Source organism: Chamaea fasciata, unplaced genomic scaffold (assembly GCF_029207755.1).
Source record: "Chamaea fasciata isolate MVZ Bird 193981 ecotype frontalis unplaced genomic scaffold, bChaFas1.0.hap1 SCAF_122, whole genome shotgun sequence".
NCBI lineage: Eukaryota > Metazoa > Chordata > Aves > Passeriformes > Sylviidae > Chamaea > Chamaea fasciata.
The window spans coordinates 113101-137836 of record NW_027094207.1 but is presented as its reverse complement, the minus strand read 5'-3'; the positions used below and the strand labels follow the sequence as shown (position 1 = coordinate 137836).

The following is a 24736-nucleotide window of genomic DNA, read 5'->3' as shown; positions in this document are numbered from 1 at the left end:
TGTGAAGGCCCCATCCAGGTAGTCTTGGATAACGGGCGAGGAGTTGAGGTGAGTCAGGGAGGAGAAGGAGGGATGGTCCCCTCAAGTTCCAGCGCTGCCACGTCACCTTGTCTGCTCTTTACCCAGGCAGACCCTGCGACGCCGGCGTTGGCCTCTGAGCGCAGCTGAAGCACGGGGCCGAGGACACAGGCAAGCTTAGGAGACAGTGAGTAGCAGAATTGTCGGGTTTTGGGTGATGGGCTGCCAAGATTATGCTTTGATGTTTGGTTTTCTTTATTGTAGCTGTGTAGGAGACAACAGCCCAGCAACAGCAGGAATTTCCCTGAGGGAGAGGCGGCCTTCTTTGCCACCCAGCGTGGATTCACCTCCCTAGACGTCCGAGAGATAAGTGGAGGGCTCGGAGCCAGGGAGGGCTTGAAAGCGCGGTGTGGGATCAGGGGCCACCGGAAGGGATTTTTTGAGTCATTTTTGGTGACAGGGATGTCCAAGAAGTGACCGCTTAGGCTACAGAAAGTCTCATTCTGGATCAGAGTGCCGAGGTGTGCCGGGCAGAGCAGCCCTGGTGTGTGTTGTGTCACTTGTCTGTTGTGCACTCTGTCTGTTTGGTGTCTTGTCTTTTCCTTTTGTCCTTTGAGGGGCCTATCAAAACCCCTGGCATCAGTCTTAGCATTTCTGATCTCTGTGCTCCTCAGCCAGGTGCCTTTGTCTCAGCTGCTCGGACACTCATCAGAATCCATCTCTCTTCACAAGCATCTAGTCCGATGCCTTTTCAGGTCTTGTTCTGAGCTGTACTGACAGCCGTGCACCGCCCTGATCCATTCCGGCGGGTTAGGTCTTGTGAGAATGCAAAGACAGGTTGAGGATTCTGACCGTAGGATTCTCGGGCATCCATCTCTGCATTTCTTGGGATAAGTCATCCCGATGGCATCTTGTTCCTGCAGGGTTCTCTGAGCCTGGCCAGCTCACCTTCAGTCTCACCTCGGTCATCTCATTCCGAGTTCTCTGGACCCTCAGGGTCATTCTTCTTGCCCAGAGTTTTCTGTCCCTGTTGTGTCCCCTCGTTTGTCCTGTGCTGTGTCACGGGTGTTGGTGTGTGTTTGGCCCGGAGCTGCTCTGCCTTGATGCTCAGTCTGGGTGTAGGGGTAATAGGATAATAGTGCTGGGGGCTTGAAATTTGTGATGTGGAGTGTAGCAGGGCTGTCGAGGGTATTCCTAGATTTCCACAAGATATGTGGAGCTGTCAAGGTATCCTGCAGCACTCTGACTGTTGTTCTGACTTTCTTTCAGATGCAGGTGGATGAAATCTGTGGCAGAGCCCCCCATCCTGGGTGAGGGGGCTCCCCTGAGAAGGTCGGTCACTGTTTTGATTTGCAGGGGAGGTGTAAATGGTGGCCGTGTTACAGCTCTGTTCTTTGTCTTTATTTTTAGACCAGACCCTGCGACGCCGGCGTTGGCCTCTGAGCGCAGCTGAAGCACAGGGCCGAGGACACAGGCAAGCTTAGGAGACTGTGAGTAGCAGAATTGCTGGTTTCTGGCTGATGTGCTGCTAAGAGCACAGGGTCACGTTTAGTTCTCTTTATTGTAGCTGACGAGGAGACACCAGCCTGGTCACAGCAGGAATTTCCCCGAGGGAGAGGCAGCCTTCTTTGGGACCCGGCGTGGATGCACCTCCCCAGACATCTGAGAGATAAGTGGAGAGCTCAGAGCCGTAGAGGGCATGAAAGAAGAGTGTGGGGTCACTAGCAAGGTTTTTTGAGTCAGGTTTGAAGACAGGGATGTCTAAGCTGTGACCCCTTAGGTTTCATCCAGGGAGAGTCTCATTCTGGATCACAGTGCCGAGGTGTGCAGGGCAGAGCAGTCCTGGTGTGTGTTGTGTCTGTTGTGCACTCTGTGTCTTGGGTGTCTTGTGTGTGCTGTCTTTTCCCTTAGCCCTTCAGGGGCCTGTCAAAACCTCTGGCATCAGTCTTAGCATTTCTGATCTCTGTGCTCCTCAGCCAGGTGCCTTTGTCTCAGCTGCTCGGACACTCATCAGAATCCATCTCTCTTCACAAGCATCCAGTCCGATGCCTTTTCAGGTCTTGTTCTGAGCTGTATTGACAGCCGTGCACCGCCCTGATCCATTCGGCGGGTTAGGTCTTGTGAGAATGCAAAGACAGGTCGAGGATTCTGACCGTAGGGTTCTCGGGCATCCATCTCTGCATTTCTTGGGATAAGTCATCCCGATGGCATCTTGTTCCTGCAGGGTTCTCTGAGCCTGGCCAGCTCACCTTCCATCTTACCTCGGTCATCTCATTCCGAGTTCTCTGGACCCTCAGGGTCATTCTTCTTGCCCAGAGTTTTCTGTCCCTGTTGCGTCCCCTCGTTTGTCCTGTGCTGTGTCACGGGTGTTGGTGTGTGTTTGGCCCGGAGCTGCTCTGCCTTGATGCACAGTCTGGGTGTGGGGGTAATAGGATAATAGTGCTGGGGGCTTGAAATTTGTGATGTGGGGTGTAGTTAGACTGTAGAGGGTATTCCTAGATTGCCACAAGATGTCTGGAGCTGTCAAGGTATCCTGCAGCACTCTGACTTTTGTCCCAACTTTCTTTCAGATGCAGAGGGATGAAATCCGTGGCAGAGCCCCCCATCCTGGGTGAGGGGCTCCCCTGAGAAGATCGATCGCTATTCAAGGTGAGAGTCACATATTTCACATTTTTTGGCACTCCAGTGCAGGCCACCTGCATTTACAGCTTGAAACAGGTGAGTCCCTTGGTAACCCCTGGGCAGCAGCTGGAGCCTGCTCCGGGCTGGGCTGAGGGAGCAAACACTTGTGGCTGACACAGCTCCACACTGGGGGTACTTGGGAAAACACCTGCCTTGTCCTGGATTGTTTTTTTTTTTGAGCTTTTGACAAGGTTTTAGTCATCACCTTGGTAAAAATAAATGGTAAGGACTGAAAACATGAGAGGCTGGCAGGTTATATGCACGAAAGACAACTTTTTTTTTCTTAAATATTTGTGCAACCTATATCTTAATTTTGAGACTCTTTTTTGGTCAACTTTATTGTAAAACCCCCTTATTTTCAAGTTAGCTGCTTCAATAATGAATTTGTTTTACAAATACCCGCTAATGTCCGAAGGTTAAAGCACTAACACCAACATCCCACCTCTTTTATTTTTGCAGCAAAATTTTATCTTTACTAAACTTGAAACTTGATGTTTTTTCAGGTAGTAAGTTAAAGAAGGTGTTTATCTGCCCATCACTGATAGTCAGGGTCATGAAGAAATTGCTCTAGTGTTCTAAAATAAATGCAGATTTTTAGGCCTCTCCCATTCTCTCTGACTAGCAGCATGTGAATTGATTTTTGATCTCCTTTCTGTTGGTGTCTGTGGGTTTTAAGCTGCATGGAGAAGGTGTCTGTGGACATGGCACCCAGGGAATGGTGCTGGGAAGGGCAGGATGGAAAGGAGCTGCTCAGGAATCCAGAGCAGCAGTGGAGTGGGAGCTGGTGCTGCTGCCTCAGTCACACCCTCCTGGACAGTCTGTGCAGTGATAATATTCCTACTTTCCTTCCTGAACCTGGGGTTGGAGGAGAACATGAGTCTTGGCATTGTTGGAAAGGGGAACTCCAGGGAAAAACTGCTGTTTGTGTCCTCAGAGAGCAGTGGGAAGAGCCTGGGAGAAATCCTGGCTGGCTGAGGGATCCTTGTGTCCCCTCAGGAATAAATCCCTGCGTCTCCTCAGACCTGCTGGTTTGCAGTAGAGTTTGGGCACCTTTCGCTGCAGCTGTGGTTCTTAATAACTGGAAGTCCATGGATTGCTGGGCGATTCCCATAAGTTCTCCTATTTTGTAGGAGCTGCACGGTGAGGTCAGCATTCTGAGGGAGGCCCTGGCACAGCTGCCAAGGGCAAGGAACGTGGAGCATCCCGGGGCTTCTCCCACCCGAGTTTCTCCCGGAGCGTGCTGCGTGTCGTGCCGGATGTTTAACCCGGGTTTGGGGTGTTCTCCTGCAGTCCCAGCTCTAACTGCTGCCCCCGAGCCCCGGCCTTGCTCGGTCCCAGCACTGAACCTGGCAGGTGGGTGTGCTTTTCCAGCCCTTTAATCCCACGGGCAATCCCAGATTCCCGGAGCTCCCCGAGGCACAGCCTGGCCTCCCTCCCTGGGAGCTGCATTTCAGTCTGCCTGGACCAAGGCCATCCTGTTTGAGACTTTATTCCTGTTGCTTTTCCTCTTGCAGGTTGTGGGCAAAAAGGAGAGAGCCAGTAGGAAGTGAAGCCACTGGAAGGCCTTATCCCAGTCCAAGGTTGGATAGGAGTAACTGGACCTGTTGAATTCCCACTTCCCTTTAAATTAGAGCAGAGGAAGCAGTTTTTAAACCATCATTCCATGAACTTTCACCAACTTCATGACTCTTGCAAAAGTTTTCAATGTTAGAAATTCCTGAGCTTGTTTTCCAGGCAAGCTTGGATTTAGATGTTATTCCTTCCTTTTATTTGAAGGAATAACTCTGATTTTCTCTCTGATTTTAGTAAGGGAATATTTATTTATTCCAATTTTCCATCCTAATTGGAATTTTTGCACCTTGTAGAGCACATTTCCAAGGAAATTTACCCAATTAATGTTGGTAAATCAGGAATTGTCCAGCACCATCTCCACAAAATTCTGTGAATTCCCAAGAAAACGTTGAAGTATTTCTTTGCCATGATTCATCTCTTTGTAAAGTTCAATTTACTGCATTTTTAATTACATAAATGCCATTAAAACCTGAATCCAGGCCTAGCTGCTGTTCCTTGGACACAAGGGGCTGGTTCTTTCCTACCTTGGCACATTTGGGTGTTTGTCCAAAATGAGCTTCCCACTAAAATAGAATTTGTTTCCAAGCAAAAGTGGGAATTGTCTAGAAAACCTTCTGTTCTGGGGGGCACTGGGTTTGTTTCCCTTATTGCTGCATAATTGAGGAAAGCCATGGTGCTTTTTTAGGCAGTGGCAGGAGGTGAGAGCTGCATTTATTTAATTTTGTATTTTATTTTTTGTTATTTTTGTATTTTTATGCTCTTTTGTTGTGGTTTCTCATGTTGCGTTTTGTGGTTTTTCAAAGACTTTTTCTTCCGTTTTTTAATTTTTATATTTTTTTCTTTAGCTATTTATTTACTTGTTAAAACTACTTTTAGTTTTTTATTTTAATTTTTTGTTTAAATTTTTTTTCCACTTTTTTGTTACTTTGAAATTTTTTTCTTTTGGTATTTTAATTTTATTTATTATTTTCTATAGTTTTGGTTTATTTTTTCATGTTTTCTTTGTTCCTTTTTTTTTTCCCCATACTCTTTCTTCCCCCGGGCGCCTGGGGGTTTGGCTGTTGGCAAGAAAGATGAGAAATGACCTCCGTGCCCGCTGGACGTCGGGATGTCATAGAGAGCGCAGTTGGCAAAAGCTCTGTATTTTCTGCTCCATAAAACTCCTGAAGGGAGAAAGCTGTGACCACCGTGGTGCCCTTTTTTCCTTCCCAGCCCCGACCAGGTCTCCTCCTACCCGTGCACAGTGTTACCAGCAGCAGCCTGCTGTCCAGGCTGTCGAGGCGCATTTCAGAGGGGGCAATAAAAACAAAGTAGACGTTTTATTTTTTAACTCTCCGACCCTGCTTGTTTATTAGCAAAGAACTCCAAAACAAAGCGAACAAAAAAAGAAAACCCACAAACTAAACTCCCCCGCAACCCACCAAAAAAAAACCATAGAGAAAGAGAAAACATGCCCATATTATTTGAATAAAGATTAAAACTTTACCCCTTAGAAAACCAGGCTCATTTAATTCAAATTAATTGTGTTTCTGATGTGTTAGGTTAATGAATTCATCTAGTGTAAAATATCGTTTAAAATATAAACAAACGAATTAAAAAATAATGAAAAAGAAAAATAACAAAAAGTGTAGGATATGAAAAATAATATAAATAATAAATACACAATATATTATTACATACTACACGTTTTATAAATATATATAATATACATAATATAAACATCTATAATGTACATAATCATGATATTTCAATGAAATGTATTATTATTTATAACATTACATAATAAATAATAAATTATTTTATATATAACTTTCTATACTTAATATATATAATAAATATAATAGTATAATAAACATAATACATGATGTATAATGTACATAATATAAAAGCTGAATTGTAATGATTAATGTAAATATCAGAATCACAAAGATAAAAAATATTGAAATAGAGCCTGAACGAAAGGCTTTTTTGTTTCGGTCTGGTTGCTGGCAGGGTTCTCGCAGGTGTGCTCGGGGGTCTTTTGGGCCATTTATTCCGGAGGCTGTTCGGAAGGGCATTTCTGGGCACGTTCGTTTATGGCTCCGCTCCGCGCCGCCGCGCGGCAGTGCTGCCACCCTGTGGGCAGAGAGCGGTAGTGCAGCTTCCCCCCCGCCCGGCCCGCCTGATCTGTGCGGCAATGCTGCCACCGTGTGGGCAAACAGCGGTAGTGCAGCTGTCCCTCCCGCCCGTCCCGCCTGATCTGTGCGGCAATGCTGCCACCGTGTGGGCAAAGAGCGGTAGTGCAGCTGTCCCTCCCGCCCGTCCCGCCTGATCTGTGCGGCAATGCTGCCACCCTGTGGGCAAAGAGCGGTAGCGCAGCTGTCCCTCCCGCCCGTCCCGCCTGATCTGTGCGGCAATGCTGCCACCCTGTGGGCAAAGAGCGGTAGTGCAGCTGTCCCCCCCCGCCCGTCCCCGACGCGCGTGGCAGCCCCGCATTGTGAGCTCGGGGGCGGCGCTGCCGCCCGCCCGCCCGCAGCTCGGGGCCGAAAGGGAGGGAAAAAGGCAAGGAGCCCGGGCGCGTGGCAGCCGGCTGCCTGCGCGCGCCACCCGGACCCCGGAGCCGTCCGGGCGCGATTTTCCGCGGCGTCTGCGGGTGTGCGGACACGGGATGGGGGCGCAGCGGCGCCGCGGGCGGCAGTCCATTGAGTCAGGCGCTTGTGTGAGCGGCCGAGGGGGCATTTTAGTGGGTTCCACTACCAAGATGGCGGCGAGACGCGAGGCGCCTGACCTTCTAAAAAGGGCGGCCAAAAGGGCGGCAAAAATAAGGACCCTATAGGTGTTTATGCAGCTGCCTGCACAAAACCCCGACTACGGCGCCGCCCGGGGGCAATTTTCCGCGGCGTTTCCAGGTGTGGGGACACGGGCCGTGTGCTCAGTCGCGCCGCGTCCGCGTTCAGATTCGTTGATTTAGTCAGGCGTCTGCGTAAACACCTGGCGGAGGCCTATGCCGAGCCACAAAGAACATGGCGGCCGGGACGGAAGTGGCCTCAGGAGCAACCAAGATGGCGGCAAGGGAAAGCGGAAGTCACGCGTCGCCCCTCACAAAATGGCGCCGAAGCGCGAGGCGCCCGACCTTCCAAAAAAGGCGGCCAAAAGGGCGGGAAAAAATAAGGACCCTATAGGCATTTAGCCAGACGCCTGCACAAAAACCCCGACTACGGCGCTGCCCGGGCGCAATTTTCCGCGGCGTTTCCAGGTGTGCAGACACCGGCCATGTGCTCATCCGCGCCGCCTCCGGGTTCGGATTCGTGGATTTAGTCAGGCGTCTGTGTAAACACCTGCCGGGGGCCTTAGCGGTGCCGCAAAAAAGATGCCGGCGGGACCGGAAGTGGCCTCAGACGCAACCAAGATGGCGGCAAGGAAGGGCGGAATGCTCGTGGGGCTCATCGCGGCCGAAAATCACCGAGTGCAGCTCACACCCTGCAATGGCAAAAGCTGTTTTATTAAAACTCAGCCGAGAATTTTCCTCTTATTTCCAGGTCACAGGATATACTGAGCCTGAGAGGGATCCTAAAATCTGACTCTCAAGCAGACGGACCGTTTGAGAATCGAACTCAGCACCTTGGCATTACCCGGACTCTGCTCCAAGCAGCTGAACCAATCTCTGCATTATGGGGATGGACCTCCATAGGATGGCAACGCTTGGCCCCACTAAGGTAAGTGCAGTGCCGCCTTCTCTGCCAAAGCTGCTTCACACACCAGCCCCTGGAATGGCTCGAGGGCAGAACTGGCTGGCAGGTCACGACAGCACAAAGCTCTTCCAGTGACGCTGATTTCCTGTCCTTTCCAGGATTTACTCAACAGCTGCCGTAAAAGTACTTACACAAAGTCTCTTTCTGGGCGGAAAGGAGCAGGACAAGTCCCGAGGCTTCCCTTCTTCCACGGCCAAAGTTCTGGAGAGAGGCAGGGCCGGTCCCACCCGCACAGGGGCGTTTCCTGCAGGTGAGTGTTGCCGGGCCAAACTGATGGCAGCTGCTGAGGCCGGGGCTGCTTTTCTGGCCGGAGGCCTCGGTGCCCCCCCGTGCCGCCTGCAGTGTCCCTCGGTGTTTCCTGCAGGTGTCCCGGGTGCCCGGAGGCGCAGGGAGGAAGGAGGCCGGCAGCCCCAGCGGGGCCAGCAGCCCTGGGATGATGTGCAGGGGAGGAGCTGTGCCTGCGGGGCCCCGCCCGTGGCAGCGGCGGCCAAACGCAGGGCCCGGGGCCGGGCTCGGGGCTGGCACGGACACGGCCCCGGGGCTGCCGCGGCTCCTCGGCCAGGGGCTGCTCCCGCCGGGCACGGGGAGATGCTGCAGCCCGGACAGAGGCACCCACAGCCCAAGAGCTCCCCAGGGAACAGCTGGCATTGCCCGGGAACGGCGGCTCGGGCTGTCTGCAGAGGGGCTCAGACAGCAATTCCCACCTCCCGGAGCTCCCACACAGTTGCCAGGGATGTCCTGGCCACCCCAAATCCCCTCCCTTTCAGCCTGAGGACATCACCCATCGGCAGCATTAAAGCCAAGGTGCTCCTCCCTCACAGAAATTAAATCCAGAGCAACGGCCCTCGGAGATGCCTCAAAATCAAAGGTTTGAGTGGGATGGAGTTTCGTTTGGATGAAGTCTGGACTTTTCCAGGGAGCCAGCCGGAGTGCAGAAGTGATGGAAAGCTTTTGCAGGTGGGTCCCACTGGAGGTGTGCTGAAGGCAGGGATGGGCATCCCTTGCCTGAGGGAAAGGCACTTGCAGAGGCCACTGCTGGGGCTCGGAAAGGAGCTGAGCTCCTGCAGGGAGCTGTGTCCTCCCGAGGGCACAGGGGCTGCCTCAGCACAGGCCGGCCAGTGCCTTCTCCTGCTCTGAAACATCACCTGGAGCCCGAGCTCAGGGGGTGGCTGAATTCCAGGGAAATCTGACAGGTGACCCCCAGGGGATGAGGGTTAGAATTAACCAAATCTATGGAATAGAAACCTATCCTGTCCCCATCCTGCTGAGCTTCCTTGGAAGCTCTGCTGGTTCCTGACACATCTGGCATTCAAGCAGCAGCTCTGCGTGGGAATATCCGTGCTCCGTGAGGCACTGTGAGGTTATTGCAGCAGGAACTGAGCAGGGAATTCGGGGCCGTGGGTATAATTCATCTAAACTAGCAAAGGTGACAGTGAACCCCAAATCTGGGCATCACACAGAGAACAATCTTTGTGCTGCCCTGTCAGCTCAAGCCCCTGGGCTGGGAAGTTTTGGGAGTCAAACATATGGAATGATAAAAGTCACAGCAACTGGTGTCACCCCGAGGGACAGTCCAAGTCCCAGACAATTCCTCTGCAGTCCCCTGGGGGGGAAAACACCCTCTGTCTGCCAGGAGCCCTGACTCTGCTTCTCCTATCAGCTGTGTTGGGCTTTAAGAACTTGAAATAACTTTGAAGCCAAAGAAATCACCTTTTCCTTCTCGTTTGATTGTGTGTTTTTGTTGTTGTTTTTTTTTTTTCTTTCAGATGCTGGACTTGCTTCTGTGGATGTGTGCTGAGCTCTGGCTGCAGGGGACTGTCAGGCCTGAATGGCTGTGAGTTTGTGTTCTTCTCGCTGGGGAAGCAGAAATAATTATTAATTAGACTGCAGAAATGTTTTCAGAAACCTTTCCCCTTTCCTGCCCTTTGCTGGTGGATCTTCTCTTTCTGCCTTTGACTTTACAAAGCTGTTCCCTGATGTCAATTCCCCTGCCTGAATTCCTTGCAGCTCCTAGCTGGGAAAAACTGGGATGATGTCCTAGGGATGTTCTTAGGGGAGGACAGAGGTGAGATTTTTGCCTGTATTTTTCTAATATTTTCTAAAATTTCAGGGAGCTGCTCCTGCTCCTGCCCCTAATCCTGCTGCTGCTGCACAAGTGGAGCCTTGTCAGCGAAGACCTGCATCTGCAGGAGGCCCCGCAGGCCCTGGCTGGGAAGTGCCAAAACAAAGAAGTGATCAGTAAGTGCTGAACTGCTTCCAGGAGGGCATATTTTGTTGCAGCCGTTACAGACCAACCGTGTGGTGCTGGTGACTTTGTGTGAGTTGCTTTATTAAAGCCAATCGTTGGTAAGGGTTTTGAGCCTGCCTTGGAGAGCACTTGGAGCTCTGGGTGCCCTGGCTTTCCCCTAGGTGGCCCTGGGGGCGCCCTGGCTGTCCCCTAGGTGTCCCTGGGGGGCTCTGGCTGTCCCTGGAGTGCCCTGGCTGTCCCCTAGGTGTCCCTTGGGGTCCACGGGCTGTCCCCTAGGTGTCCCTTGGGGGGACCTGACTGTCCCTGGGATGCCCTGGCTGTCCCCTAAGTGTCCCTGGGGGTGCCCTGGCTGTCCCCTAGTTGTCCCTGGGGTGCCCTGGCTGTCTTTTAGGTGTCCCTGGGGGTGCCCTGACTGTCCCCTAGGTGTCCCTGTGGGGGCCCTGGCTGTTCTCGGGGTGCCCTGACTGTCCCCTAGATGTCCCTGGCATTCCCCAAGGAGTGCCTGCGGGTGACTTGGCTGTCCCCTAGGAGTCCCTGGGGGTGCCCTGCCTGTCCCCTAGGGGTACATTGTCTGTCCCTGGGGGGGCCCTGGCTGTCCCTGTGGGGGCCCTGGCTGTCTTCCTAGGTGTCCCTGGGGGGCCCTGGCTGTCCCCTAGGTGTCCTTGGGGTGCCTTGCTGTCCCCAAGGCGTCCCTGGGGTGCCCTGGCTGTCACCTAGGTGTCCCTGGGCGTGCCCTGGCTGTCCCTGGGGGTCCCTGGCTGTCCCATAGGTGTCCCTAGGGGTGCCTTGTCTGTCCCTGGAGTGCCCTGGGGGTACCCTGGTGTCCCTGGGAGGGCCCTGGCTGTCCCCTAAGTGTCCCTGGGGGTGCTCTGGTGTCCGTGGGGATGCCCTGGCTGTCCCCTAGCTGTCCCTGGGGGTGCCCTGGGTGTCCCTGGGGGTGCCCTAGCTGTCCCCTACGTGTCCCTGGGGGTGCCCTGGCTATCCCCTATGTGTCCCTGGGGGCGCCCTGGCTGTCCCTGGGGGTGCCCTGGCTGTCCCCTAGGTGTCCCTGGGGGTGCCCTGGCTGTCCCCTTGGTGTCCCTGGGGGTGCCCTGGCTGTCCCATATGTGTCCCTGGGGTGCCTTAGCTGTCCCCTAGGTGTCCCCGGGGATGGCCTGGCTATCCCTGGGGGTGCCCTGGCTCTCCTTGGGGTGCCCTGGCTGTCCCTGGTGTGCCCTAGCTGTCCCCTACGTGTCCCTGGGGGTGCCCTGGGTGTCCCTGGGGTGCCCCAAGGGTGCCCCGGCTGTCCCTGGGGGTGCCCAGGCTGTCCCCTAGGGGTCCCTGGGGGCACCCTGGCTGTCCCTGGGGGTGCCCAGGCTGTCCCCTATGTGTCCCTGGGGGCACCCTGGCTGTCCCTGGGGTGCCCTGGCTGTCCCCTAGGTGTCCCTGGGGGTGCCCTGGCTGTCCCCTTGGTGTCCCTGGGGGTGCCCTGGCTGTCCCATAGGTGTCCCTGGAGGTGCCCTGGCTGTCCCCTTGGTGTCCCTGGAGGTGCCCTTGCTGTCCCTTGGGGGGCCCTGGCTGTCCCTGAGGGGGCCCTGGCTGTCCCCTTGGTGTCCCTGGGGTGCCCTGGCTGTCCCTGTGGGGGCCCTGGCTGTCCCCTAGGTGTCCCTGGGGTGCCCTGGCTGTGCCTGGGGGTCCCTGGCTGTCCCCTAGGTGTCCCTGGGGGTACCCTGGCTGTCCCCTTGGTGTCCCTGTGGGTACCCTGGGTGGCCCTGGGCATGGCCTGTCTGTCCCCTAGGTGTCCCTGCCTGTCCCCTAGGTGTCCCTGGGGCGCCCTGGGGGTGCCCTTTCTGGCCCTGTGGGTGCCCTGCCTGTCCCTGGGGTGCCCTGGCTGTCCCCTCGGTGTCCCTGAGGGTGCCCTGGCTGTCCCCTAGGTGTCCCTGGGGGTCCCTGGCTGTCCCTTAGGTGTCCCTGGGGGTCCCTGGCTGTCCCTAGGGTGCCCTGCCTGTCCCCTAGGTGTCCCTTGGGGTGTCCTGACTGTCCCCTAGGTGTCCCTGGGGGTGCCCTGGGTGTCCCTGTGGGTGCCCTGGCTGTCCCCTAGCTGTCCCTGGCGGTGCCCTGGGTGTCCCTGGGGTGCCCTGGCTGTCCCTTTGGTGTCCCTGGAGGTGCCCTTGCTGTCCCTTGGGGGGCCCTGGCTGTCCCTGAGGGGGCCCTGGCTGTCTTCTAGGTGTCCCTGGGGTGCCATGGCTGTCCCCTTGGTGTCCCTGGGGTGCCCTGGCTGTCCCTGGGGTGCCCTGGCTGTCCCCTAGGTGTCCCTGGGGGTGCCCTGGCTGTCCCCTAGGTGTCCCTGCCTCGCTCGTATCCTCGACTCCGCCTCCGGCGCCATGGTGACACCCCTCCCAGTCTGGACCAGTGTGGCCACACCCCCTCCCCTGGGGCCATTAGACCCATCCCAGTACAGACCAGTAAGGCACCGTGTGCCCACCATCGACCCCCACACGCCTGCCAGTTCGTCCCAGTCCACTCCCCGTCCATCCCAGTTCTCTCTGATCACCCTCCCAGTGCTCCCAGTCCATCCCAGTCCCGCAGGTGCTGGTGCTTGTGGCTTGATCAGCTGGTGCTTGTCCGCAACGTGGAGCGGGTCAAATGAGGCCTCAGGGGGAGGGGGCGGCGGATTTTGGGGGGTCCTGGGGGTCCCGAGTTGTCCTGGAGGGGTTTGGGGGGTCTGCGGGGAGTCTCAAGGGGCTGCTGTGGGTGTTTTTGGGGGGGCTTCGGGAGGTTTGGGCGGCCCATTTGAGGCATCAAAGGAACCTGAGGAGGGTTTTGCGGGCTCCTGGAGGTCGGGGGGGCCCTGGGGGTGGTTTGGGGGGCACTGGGGGGTTCCAGCCCGTGACCCCCCCCCGTTTTTGACCCCCCCCCCCCCCCGAGCGCTTTCGGTCTCATCGACGCCCTCCTGAAGCCCAAGGGGGGGTGGGCGCTGGGCCCCCCCCGCTGCCCCCTCCCATGCCACCCCCGCGACGCCCTGCAGGTGAGGGACCCCCAAAAACCCCTCCCCGGACCCCAAATTCACCCCTGGGACCCCAAAAAAACCCCCAAAACCTCTCCCCGGACCCCAAATTCAGCCCTGAGGCCCCAAAAAACCCCCAAAAACCCCTCCCCATGAACCCCAAATCCACCCCTGGGACCCCCCAAAACCTCCCCAGGACCCCAGATCCACCCCGGGACCCCCAAATCCATCCCTTGGACCCCCAAAAACCCCAAATCCATCCCTGGGACCCCCCAAAACCTCCCTCCAAACCCCAAATTCACCCCTCGGACCTCCAGAATCCTTCCACAGGACCCCTCAGGGGTCGTTCCCCACGAAAAAGTGCGGGAAACGTGAGGGGAGAAAAAGGGCGGGAAACGTGAGGGGAGAAAAAGGGCGGGATCAAGTGGAGGGGATCAATGGAATTTTGGGGGGGGTCAGCGACGCTGAGGAAGGATCAATGGAATATTGGGGGGGCATCAATGACATTGGGGGGGTCAGTGACATTCGGGTGGGGATCAATGATGCTGTGGGGGGGTCGATATCAGCTCGGGGGGCGGCCATGGGTTTTTGGGGGGCCGCAACGCAGGCATCCGTGCTGGGTTTGGAGCGGGGGGGCCCCTTCAACCTCTGGGGGGGCCCTGGCTGTCCCCTGGCTGTACCTGGGGGTGCCCTGGCTGTCCCCTAGGTGTCCCTGGGGATGCCCTGGAGTCCCTGGGGGTGCCCTGGCTGTCCCCTAGGTGTCCCTGGGGTGCCCTGGCTTTCCCTGGGGTGCCCTGGCTGTCCCCTAGGTGTCCTTGGAGTGCCTTGCTGTCCCCAAGGCGTCCCTGGGGTGCCCTGGCTGTCCCCTAGGTGTCCCTGGGGCTGTCCTGGCTGTCCCTGGGGGTCCCTGGCTGTCCCATAGGTGTCCCTAGGGGTGCCTTGTCTGTCCCTGGGGGGGCCCTGGGGGTACCCTCGTGTCCCTGGGAGGGCCCTGGCTGTCCCCTAAGTGTCCCTGGGGGTGCTCTGGTGTCCGTGGGGATGCCCTGGCTGTCCCCTAGCTGTCCCTGGGGTGCCCTGGGTGTCCCTGGGGTGCCCTGGCTGTCCCTTAGGTGTCCCTGGGGGTGCCCCGGCTGTCCCTGGGGGTGCCCAGGCTGTCCCCTAGGGGTCCATGGGGGTACCCTGGCTGTCCCCTATGTGTCCCTGGGGGCGCCCTGGCTGTCCCTGGGGTGCCCTGGCTGTCCCCTAGATGTCCCTGGGAGTGCCCTGGCTGTCCCCTAGGTCTCCCTTGGGGTGTCCTGGCAATCCCCTAGGTGTCCCTGGCGGTGCCCTGGGTGTCCTAGGGGTGCCCTGGCTGTCCCCTAGGTCTCCCTTGGGGTGTCCTGGCTGTCCCCTAGGTGTTCCTGGGGGTGCCCTGGGTGTCCCTTGGGTGCCCTGGCAATCCCCTTGGTGTCCCTGGGGGTGCCCTGGGTGTCTTTGGGGTGCCCTGGGGGTGCCCTGGGTGTCCCTGTGGGTGCCCTGGGTGTCCCCTAGGTGTCCCTGGGGGTGCCCTGGCTGACCCTGAAGTGCCCTGGCTGTCCCCTAGGTGTCCCTGGGGGTACCCTGGCTGTCCCCTTGGTGTCCCTGTGGGTGCCCTGGGTGGCCCTGGGGCGCCCTGGGCGTGCCCTTTCTGGCCCTGTGGGTGCCCTGGGTGTCACTGGGGTGCCCTGGCTGTCCCCTCGGTGTCCCTGGGGGTGCCCTGGCTGTCCCCTAGGTGTCTCTGGGGATGACCTGGCTGTCCCTGTGGGTGCCCTGCCTGTCCCCTTGGTGTCCTTGTGGGTGCCCTGGGTGTCCCTAGGGGTGCCCTGGCGGTCCGTAGGGTGCGCTGGCTGTGCGCTAGGTGTCCCTGGGGTGCCCTGCCTGTCCCCTAGGTGTCCCTGGGGGTGCCTTGGCTCTCCCTAGGGTGCCCTGGCGGTGCCCTAGGTGTCCGTGGGGTGCCCTGGCTGTCCCCTAACGGTCCCTGGGGGTGCCCTGGCTGCCCCTGGGGTGCCCTGGCTGTCCCCTAGGTGTCCCTGGTGGTGCCCTGGCTGTCCCTGGGGATCCCTGGCTGTCCCCTAGGCGTGCCTGCGGATGACCTGGCTGTCCTCTAGGTGGTCCTGGGGGTGCCCTGCCGGTCCCCTAGGTGTCCCTGGGGTGCCCTGGCTTTCCCTGGGGTGCCCTGGCTGTCCCCTAGGTGTCCTTGGGGATGCCCTGGTGTCCCTGGGGGTGCCCTGTCTGTCCCCTAGGTGTCCCTGGGGGTGCCCTGGGTGTCCCTGTCAGGGCCCTGGCTGTCCCTTATGTGTCCCTAGGGGTACCTTGTCTGTCCCTGGGGGGGCCCTGGCTGTCCCTGTGGGGGCCCTGGCTGCCTCCTAGGTGTCCCTGGGGTGCCCTGGCTGTGCCTGGGGGTCCCTGGCTGTCCCCTAGGTGTCCCTGGGGTGCCCTGGCTGTCCCTGGGGGTCCCTGGCTGTCCCCTTGGTGTCCCTGCGGGTGCCCTGGGTGTCTTTCGGGTGCCCTGGGGGTGCCCTGGCTGTCCCTGGGGGTGCCCTGGCTGTCCCCTAGGTGTCCCTGGGGGTGCCCTGGCTGTCCCTGAAGTGCCCTGGCTGTCCCCTAGGTGTCCCTGAGGGTACCCTGGGTGTCCCCTTGGTGTCCCTGTGGGTACCCTGGGTGGCCCTGGGCATGGCCTGTCTGTCCCCTAGGTGTCCCTGCCTGTCCCCTAGGTGTCCCTGGGGCGCCCTGGGGGTGCCCTTTCTGGCCCTGTGGGTGCCCTGCCTGTCCCTGGGGTGCCCTGGCTGTCCCCTCGGTGTCCGTGAGGGTGCCCTGGCTGTCCCCTAGGTCTCTCTGGGGGTGACCTGGCTGTCCCTGGAGTGCCCTGGCTGTCCCTGTGGGTGCCCTGCCTGTCCCCTTGGTGTCCTTGGGGGTGCCCTGGGTGTCCCTAGGGGTGCCCTGGCTGTCCCTGGGGTGCCCTGGCTGTCCCCTAGGTGTCCCTGGGGTGCCGTGGCTGTCCCCTAGGTGTCCCTGGGGTTGCCTTGGCTGTCCCCTAGGTGTCCCTGGGGGTGCCCTGGCTGTCCCCTAGGTGTCCCTGGGGGTGCCCTGCCTGTCCCCGAGGTGTCCCTGGGGGTGCCCTGGCTGTCCTTGGGGTGCTCTGGCTGTCCCCTAGGTGTCCCTCGAGTGCCCTGACTGTCCCCTAGGTGTCCCTGGGGGTCCCTGGCTGTCCCCTAGTTGTCCCTGGGGGAGCCCTGGCTGTCCCTAGGGTGCCCTGCCTGTCCCCTAGGTGTCCCTTGGGGTGTCCTGGCTGTCCCCTAGGTGTCCCTGGGGGTGCCCTGGGTGTCCCTGTGGGTGCCCTGGCTGTCCCCTAGCTGTCCCTGGGGTGCCCTGGCTGTCCCTGGGGTGCCCTGGCTGTCCCTGGGGTACCCAGGCTTTCCTTTAGGTGTCCGTAGGGGTGCCCTGGCTTTCCCGTAGTTGTCCCTGGGGTGCCCTGGCTGTCCCTTTGGTGTCCCTGGAGGTGCCCTTGCTGTCCCTTGGGGGGCCCTGGCTGTCCCTGAGGGGGCCCTGGCTATCTTCTAGGTGTCCCTGGGGGGCCCTGGCTGTCCCCTTGGTGTCCCTGGGGTGCCCTGGCTGTCCCTGGGGTGCCCTGGCTGTCCCCTAGGTGTCCCTGGGGGTGCCCTGGCTGTCCCCTAGGTGTCCCTGCCTCGCTCGTATCCTCGACTCCGCCTCCGGCGCCATGGTGACACCCCTCCCAGTCTGGACCAGTGTGGCCACACCCCCTCCCCTGGGGCCATTAGACCCATCCCAGTACAGACCAGTAAGGCACCGTGTGCCCACCATCGACCCCCACACGCCTGCCAGTTCGTCCCAGTCCACTCCCCGTCCATCCCAGTTCTCTCTGATCACCCTCCCAGTGCTCCCAGTCCATCCCAGTCCCGCAGGTGCTGGTGCTTGTGGCTTGATCAGCTGGTGCCTGTCCGCAACGTGGAGCGGGTCAAATGAGGCCTCAGGGGGAGGGGGGGGCGGATTTTGGGGGTCCTGGGGGTCCCGAGTTGTCCTGGAGGGGTTTGGGGGGTCTGCGGGGAGTCTCAAGGGGCTGCTGTGGGTGTTTTTTGGGGGGCTTCGGGAGGTTTGGGCAGCCCATTTGAGGCATCAAAGGAACCTGAGGAGGGTTTTGCGGGCTCCTGGAGGTCGGGGGGGCCCTGGGGGTGGTTTGGGGGGCACTGGGGGGTTCCAGCCCGTGACCCCCCCCCGTTTTTGACCCCCCCCCCCCCCCGAGCGCTTTCGGTCTCATCGACGCCCTCCTGAAGCCCAAGGGGGGGTGGGCGCTGGGCCCCCCCCGCTGCCCCCTCCCCTGCCACCCCCGCGACGCCCTGCAGGTGAGGGACCCCCAAAAACCCCTCCCCGGACCCCAAATTCACCCCTGGGACCCCAAAAAACCCCCAAAACCTCTCCCCGGACCCCAAATTCAGCCCTGAGGCCCCAAAAAACCCCCAAAAACCCCTCCCCATGAACCCCAAATCCACCCCTGGGACCCCCCAAAACCTCCCCAGGACCCCAGATCCACCCCGGGACCCCCAAATCCATCCCTTGGACCCCCCAAAACCCCCAAATCCATCCCTGGGACCCCCCAAAACCTCCCTCCAAACCCCAAATTCACCCCTCGGACCTCCAGAATCCTTCCACAGGACCCCTCAGGGGTCGTTCCCCACGAAAAAGTGCGGGAAACGTGAGGGGAGAAAAAGGGCGGGAAACGTGAGGGGAGAAAAAGGGCGGGATCAAGTGGAGGGGAACAATGGAATTTTGGGGGGGGTCAGCGACGCTGAGGAAGGATCAATGGAATATTGGGGGGGCATCAATGACATTGGGGGGGTCAGTGACATTCGGGTGGGGATCAATGATGCTGTGGGGGGGTCGATATCAGCTCGGGGGGCGGCCATGGGTTTTTGGGGGGCCGCAACGCAGGCATCCGTGCTGGGTTTGGAGCGGGGGGGCCCCTTCAACCTCTGGGGGGGCCCTGGCTGTCCCCTGGCTGTACCTGGGGGTGCCCTGGCTGTCCCCTAGGTGTCCCTGGGGATGCCCTGGAGTCCCTGGGGGTGCCCTGGCTGTCCCTGGGGGTCCCTGGCTGTCCCCTAGGTGTCCGTGGGGTGCCCTGGCTTTCCCTGGGGTGCCCTGGCTGTCCCCTAGGTGTCCCTGGGGCTGCCCTGGCTGTCCCTGGGGGTCCCTGGCTGTCCCATAGGTGTCCCTAGGGGTGCCTTGTCTGTCCCTGGGGGGGCCCTGGGGGTACCCTGGTGTCCCTGGGAGGGCCCTGGCTGTCCCCTAAGTGTCCCTGGGGGTGCTCTGGTGTCCCTGGGGATGCCCTGGCTGTCCCCTAGCTGTCCCTGGGGTGCCCTGGATGTCCCTGGGGTGCCGTGGCTGTCCCCTAGGTGTCCCTGGGGGTGCCCTGGCTGTCCCTGGTGTGCCCTAGCTGTCCCCTACGTGTCCCTGGGGGTGCCCCGGCTGTCCCTGGGGGTGCCCAGGCTGTCCCCTAGGGGTCCATGGGGGTACCCTGGCTGTCCCCTATGTGTCCCTGGGGGCGCCCTGGCTGTCCCTGGGGGTACCCTGGCTGTCCTTGGGGTGCTCTGGCTGTCCCCTTGCTGTCCCTGGGGGGTGCCATGGCTGTCCCCTAGCTGTCCCTGGCGGTGCCCTGGGTGTCCCTGGGGTGCCCTGGCTGTCCCTTTGGTGTCCCTGGAGGTGCCCTTGCTGTCCCTGGGGTGCCCTGGCTGTCCCTGGGGTGCCCTGGCTGTCCCCTAGGTGTCCCTGGGGGTGCCCTGGCTGTCCCCTAGGTGTCCCTGCCTCGCTCGTATCCTCGACTCCGCCTCCGGCGCCATGGTGACACCCCTCCCAGTCTGGACCAGTGTGGCCACACCCCCTCCCCTGGGGCCATTAGACCCATCCCAGTACAGACCAGTAAGGCACCGTGTGCCCACCATCGACCCCCACACGCCTGCCAGTTCGTCCCAGTCCACTCCCCGTCCATCCCAGTTCTCTCTGATCACCCTCCCAGTGCTCCCAGTCCATCCCAGTCCCGCAGGTGCTGGTGCTTGTGGCTTGATCAGCTGGTGCTTGTCCGCAACGTGGAGCGGGTCAAATGAGGCCTCAGGGGGAGGGGGGGGGCGGATTTTGGGGGTCCTGGGGGTCCCGAGTTGTCCTGGAGGGGTTTGGGGGGTCTGCGGGGAGTCTCAAGGGGCTGCTGTGGGTGTTTTTGGGGGGGCTTCGGGAGGTTTGGGCGGCCCATTTGAGGCATCAAAGGAACCTGAGGAGGGTTTTGCGGGCTCCTGGAGGTCGGGGGGGCCCTGGGGGTGGTTTGGGGGGCACTGGGGGGTTCCAGCCCGTGACCCCCCCCCCGTTTTTAACCCCCCCCCCCCCCGAGCGCTTTCGGTCTCATCGACGCCCTCCTGAAGCCCAAGGGGGGGTGGGCGCTGGGCCCCCCCCGCTGCCCCCTCCCCTGCCACCCCCGCGACGCCCTGCAGGTGAGGGACCCCCAAAAACCCCTCCCCGGACCCCAAATTCACCCCTGGGACCCCAAGAAACCCCCAAAACCTCTCCCCGGACCCCAAATTCAGCCCTGAGGCCCCAAAAAACCCCCAAAAACCCCTCCCCATGAACCCCAAATCCACCCCTGGGACCCCCCAAAACCTCCCCAGGACCCCAGATCCACCCCGGGACCCCCAAATCCATCCCTTGGACCCCCAAAAACCCCCATATCCATCCCTGGGACCCCCCAAAACCTCCCTCCAAACCCCAAATTCACCCCTCGGACCTCCAGAATCCTTCCACAGGACCCCTCAGGGGTCGTTCCCCACGAAAAAGTGCGGGAAACGTGAGGGGAGAAAAAGGGCGGGAAACGTGAGGGGAGAAAAAGGGCGGGAAACGTGAGGGGAGAAAAAGGGCGGGATCAAGTGGAGGGGAACAATGGAATTTTGGGGGGGGTCAGCGACGCTGAGGAAGGATCAATGGAATATTGGGGGGGCATCAATGACATTGGGGGGGTCAGTGACATTCGGGTGGGAATCAATGATGCTGTGGGGGGGTCGATATCAGCTCGGGGGGCGGCCAAGGGTTTTTGGGGGGCCGCAACGCAGGCATCTGTGCTGGGTTTGGAGCGGGGGGGCCCCTTCAACCTCTGGGGGGGCCCTGGCTGTCCCCTGGCTGTACCTGGGGGTGCCCTGGCTGTCCCCTAGGTGTCCCTGGGGATGCCCTGGAGTCCCTGGGGGTCCCTGGCTATCCCCTAGGTGTCCCTGGGGTGCCCTGGCTTTCCCTGGGGTGCCCTGGCTGTCCCTTAGGTGTCCCTGGGGGTGCCCTGGCTGTCCCTGGTGTGCCCTAGCTGTCCCCTACGTGTCCCTGGGGGTGCCCCGGCTGTCCCTGGGGTGCCCTGGCTGTCCCCTAGGTGTCCCTGGGGTGCCGTGGCTGTCCCCTTGGTGTCCCTGGGGGTGCCCTGGCTGTCCCATAGGTGTCCCTGGGGGTGCCGTGGCTGTCCCCTTGGTGTCCCCGGGGATGCCCTGGCTATCCCTGGGGGGGCCCTGGCTGTCCCTGGTGTGCCTTAGCTGTCCCCTAGGTGTCCCTGGGGGTGCCCTGGCTGTCTCCTTGGTGTCCCTGGGGTACCCTGGCTGTCCCTTAGATGTCCCTGGCGGTGCCCTGGCTCTCCTTGGGGTGCCCTGGCTGTCCCTTATGTGTCCCTGGGGGTGCCATGGTGTCCCTGGGGTGCCTTGCTGTCCCCTAGGTGTCTTTGGGGGTGCCCTGCCTGTCCCCTAGGTGTCCCTGGGGTTGCCTTGGCTGTCCCCTAGGTGTCCCTGGGTGTGCCCTGGTGTCCTTGGGGTGCTCTGACTGTCCCCTAGGTGTCCCCGGAGTGCCCTGACTGTCCCCTAGGTATCCCTGGGGGTTCCCTGGCTGTCCCCTAGTTGTCCCTGGGGGAGCCCTGGCTGTCCCTAGGGTGCCCTGCCTGTCCGCTAGGTGTCCCTGGGAGTGCCCTGGCTGTTTCCCAGGTGTCCCTGGGGGTGCCCTGGCTGTCCTCTAGGTGTCCCTTCGGGTGTCCTGGCTGTCCCCTAGGTGTCCCTGGGGGTGCCCTGGGTGTCCCTTGGATGCCCTGGCTGTCCCCTAGGTATCCCTGGGGGTGCAATGGCAATCCCCTAGGTCTCCCTGGCGGTGCCCTGGGTGTCCTAGGGGTGCCCTGGGTGTCTTTGTGGTGCCCTGGGGGTGCCCTGGCTGTCCCTGGGGGTGCCCTGGCTGTCCCCTAGGTGTCCCTGGGGGTGCCCTGGCTGTCCCTGGGGGTGCCCTGGCTGTCCCCTCGGTTTCCCTGGGGGTGCCCTGGCTGTCCCCTAGGTGTCTCTGGGGGTGACCTGGCTGTCCCTGTGGGTGCCCTGCCTGTCTCCTTGGTGTCCTTGTGGGTGCCCTGGGTGTCCCTGGGGGTACCCTGGCTGTCTCTGGAGTGCCCTGGCTGTCCCCTAGGTGTCCCTGGGGGTGCCCTGCCTGTCCCCTAGGTGTCCCTGGGCATGCCCTGGCTGTCCTTGGTGTGCTCTGGCTATCCCCTAGGTGTCCCTGGGGGTGTCCTGGCTGTCCCTGGGGTGCTCTGGCTGTCCCCTAGCTGTCCCTGGGGGTGCCCTGGGTGTCCCTGGGGTGCCTTGGCTATCCCCTAGGTGTCCCTGGGGGTGCCCTGGCTGTCCCCTTGGTGTCCCTGGAGTACCCTGGCTGTCCCTTAGGTGCCTCTGGAGGTGCTCAGGGCGTCCCTGGGGTTCCCTGGCTTTCCCCTAGGTGTCCCTGGGAGTGCCCTGGAGGTCCCCTAGGTGTCCCTGGGGGTGCCCTGGGTGTCCCTGGCGTGCCCTGGCTGTCCCCTAGGTGTCCTTGGGGGAGCCCTGGCTGTCCCCTAGGTGTCCCTGGGGGTGCCCTGGCTGTCCCCTTGGTGTCCCTGGGGTGCCGTGGCTCTCCCTGGAGTGCCCTGGCTGTCCCCTAGCTGTCCCTGGGGGTGCCCTGCCTGTCCGCTAGGTGGCCCTGGGCATGCCCTGGCTGTCCTTGGGGTGCCCTGGCTGTCCCCTAGGTGTCCCTGGGGATGCCCTGGCTGTCCCCTAGGTGTCCCTGGGGGTGCCCTGGCTGTCCCCTTCGTGTCCCTGGGGGTGCCCTGGGTGTCCATGGGGTGCCCTAGGTGTGCCCCGGCTGTCCCTGGGGGTGCCCAGGCTGTCCCCTAGGTGTCCCTGGGTGTACCCTGGCTGTCCCCTATGTGTCCCTGGGGTGCCCTGGCTGTCCCTGGGGTGCCCTGCCTGTCCCCTAGGTGTCCCTGGGGTGCCGTGGCTGTCCCCTATGTGTCCCTGGGGGTGCCCTGGCTGTCCCCTAGGTGTCTCTGGAGGTGCCCTGGCTGTCCCCTTGGTGTCCCTGGGAGTGCCCTGGCATTCCCTGGGGTGCCCTGGCTGTCCCCTAGGTGTCCCTGGGGGTGCCCTGGCTGTCCCTGGGGTGCCCTGGCTGTCTCCTATGTGTCCCTGGGGGTGCCCTGACATTCCCTGGGGTGCCCTGGCTCTGCCTTAGGTGTCCCTGGATGTGCCCTGGCTATCCCCTTGGTGTCCCTGGGGGTGCCCTGGCTTTCCCCTAGGTGTCCCTAGGGTGCCCAGGCTGTCCCCTAGCTGTCCCTGGGGGTGCCCTGGGTGTCCCTGGGGTGCCCTGGCTGTCCCCTAGGTGTCCCTGGGGGTGCCCTGGCTGTCCCTGGTGTGCCCTGGCTGTCCCCTACGTGTCCCTGGGGTGCCCTGGGTGTCCCTGGGGTGCCCTAGGGGTGCCCCGGCTGTCCCTGGGGGTGCCCAGGCTGTCCTCTAGGTGTCCCTGGGGTTACCCTGGCTGTCCCCTATGTGTCCCTGGGGGAGCCCTGGCTGTCCCTGGGGTGCCCTGGCTGTCCCCTAGGTGTCCCTGGGGTGACGTGGCTGCCCCCTTGGTGTCCCTGGGGGTGCCCTGGCTGTCCCCTAGGTGTCCCGGGAGGTGCCCTGGCTGTCCCCTTGGTGTCCCTGGGGGTGCCCTGGCATTCCCTGGGGTGCCCTGGCTGTCCCCTAGGTGTCCCTGGGGGTGCCCTGGCTGTCCCCTAGGTGTCCCTGGGGGTGCCCTGGCTGTCCTTGGGGTGCTCTGGCTGTCCCCTTGGTGTCCCTGGGGGGTGCCATGGCTGTCCCCTAGGTGTCCCTGAGGGTGCCCTGGCTGTCCTTGGGGTGCTCTGGCTGTCCCCTAGGTGTCCCTGGGGGTGCCCTGCCTGTCCCCTAGGTGTCCCTGCCTCCCTCGTATCCTCGACTCCGCCTCCGGCGCCATGGTGACACCCCTCCCAGTCTGGACCAGTATGGCCACACCCCCTCCCCTGGGGCCATTGGACCCATCCCAGTACAGACCAGTAAGGCACCGTGTGCCCACCATGGACCCCCACACGCCTGCCAGTTCGTCCCAGTCCACTCCCCGTCCATCCCAGTTCTCTCTGATCACCCTCCCAGTGCTCCCAGTCCATCCCAGTCCCGCAGGTGCTGGTGCTTGTGGCTTGATCAGCTGGTGCCTGTCCGCAACGTGGAGCGGGTCAAACGAGGCCTCAGGGGGAGGGGGGGGGCGGATTTTGGGGGGTCCTGGGGGTCCCGAGTTGTCCTGGAGGGGTTTGGGGGGTTTTGGGGGGTCTGGGGGGAGTCCTGGGGGCTGCTTTGGGTGTTTTTGGGGGATCTTCGGGAGGTTTGGGCAGCCCATTTGAGGCATCAAAGGAACCTGAGGAGGGTTTTGCGGGCTCCTGGAGGTCGGGGGGGCCCTGGGGGTGGTTTGGGGGGCACTGGGGGGTTCCAGCCCGTGACCCCCCCCCGTTTTTGACCCCCCCCCCCCCCCGAGCGCTTTCGGTCTCATCGACGCCCTCCTGAAGCCCAAGGGGGGGTGGGCGCTGGGCCCCCCCCGCTGCCCCCTCCCCTGCCACCCCCGCGACGCCCTGCAGGTGAGGGACCCCCAAAAACCCCTCCCCAGACCCCAAATTCACCCCTGGGACCCCGAAAAACCCCCCAAACCTCTCCCCGGACCCCAAATTCACCCCTGAGGCCCCAAAAAACCCCCAAACCCCTCCCCATGAAACCCAAATCCACCCTTGGGACCCCCCAAATCCTCCCCAGGACCCCAGATCCACACCGGGACCCCCAAATCCATCCCTTGGACCCCCAAAAACCCCAAAATCCATCCCTGGGACCCCCCAAAACCTCCCTCCAAACCCCAAATTCACCCCTCGGACCTCCAGAATCCCTCCACAGGACCCCTCAGGGGTCGTTCCCCACGAAAAAGTGCGGCAAACGTGAGAGGAGAAAAAGGGCGGGAAACGTGAGGGGAGAAAAAGGGCGGGAAACGTGAGGGGAGAAAAAGGGCGGGAAACGTGAGGGGAGAAAAAGGGCGGGATCAAGTGGAGGGGATCAATGGAATTTTGGGGGGGGTCAGTGACGCTGAGGAAGGATCAATGGAATATTGGGGGGGCATCAATGA

The 24736-nt window shown here is 60.8% G+C and overlaps 1 long non-coding RNA gene across 1 annotated transcript; it reads left to right on the top strand.

Moving 5' to 3' along the window:
* Positions 1-2064: 2064 nt before the first annotated feature.
* On the top strand, positions 2065-5592 carry LOC136304566 (uncharacterized). Its single transcript, XR_010724661.1, has 4 exons — positions 2065-2667; positions 3831-4053; positions 4215-4280; positions 5346-5592. It is a non-coding gene; the product is annotated as an uncharacterized lncRNA (long non-coding RNA).
* Positions 5593-24736: the final 19144 nt, after the last annotated feature.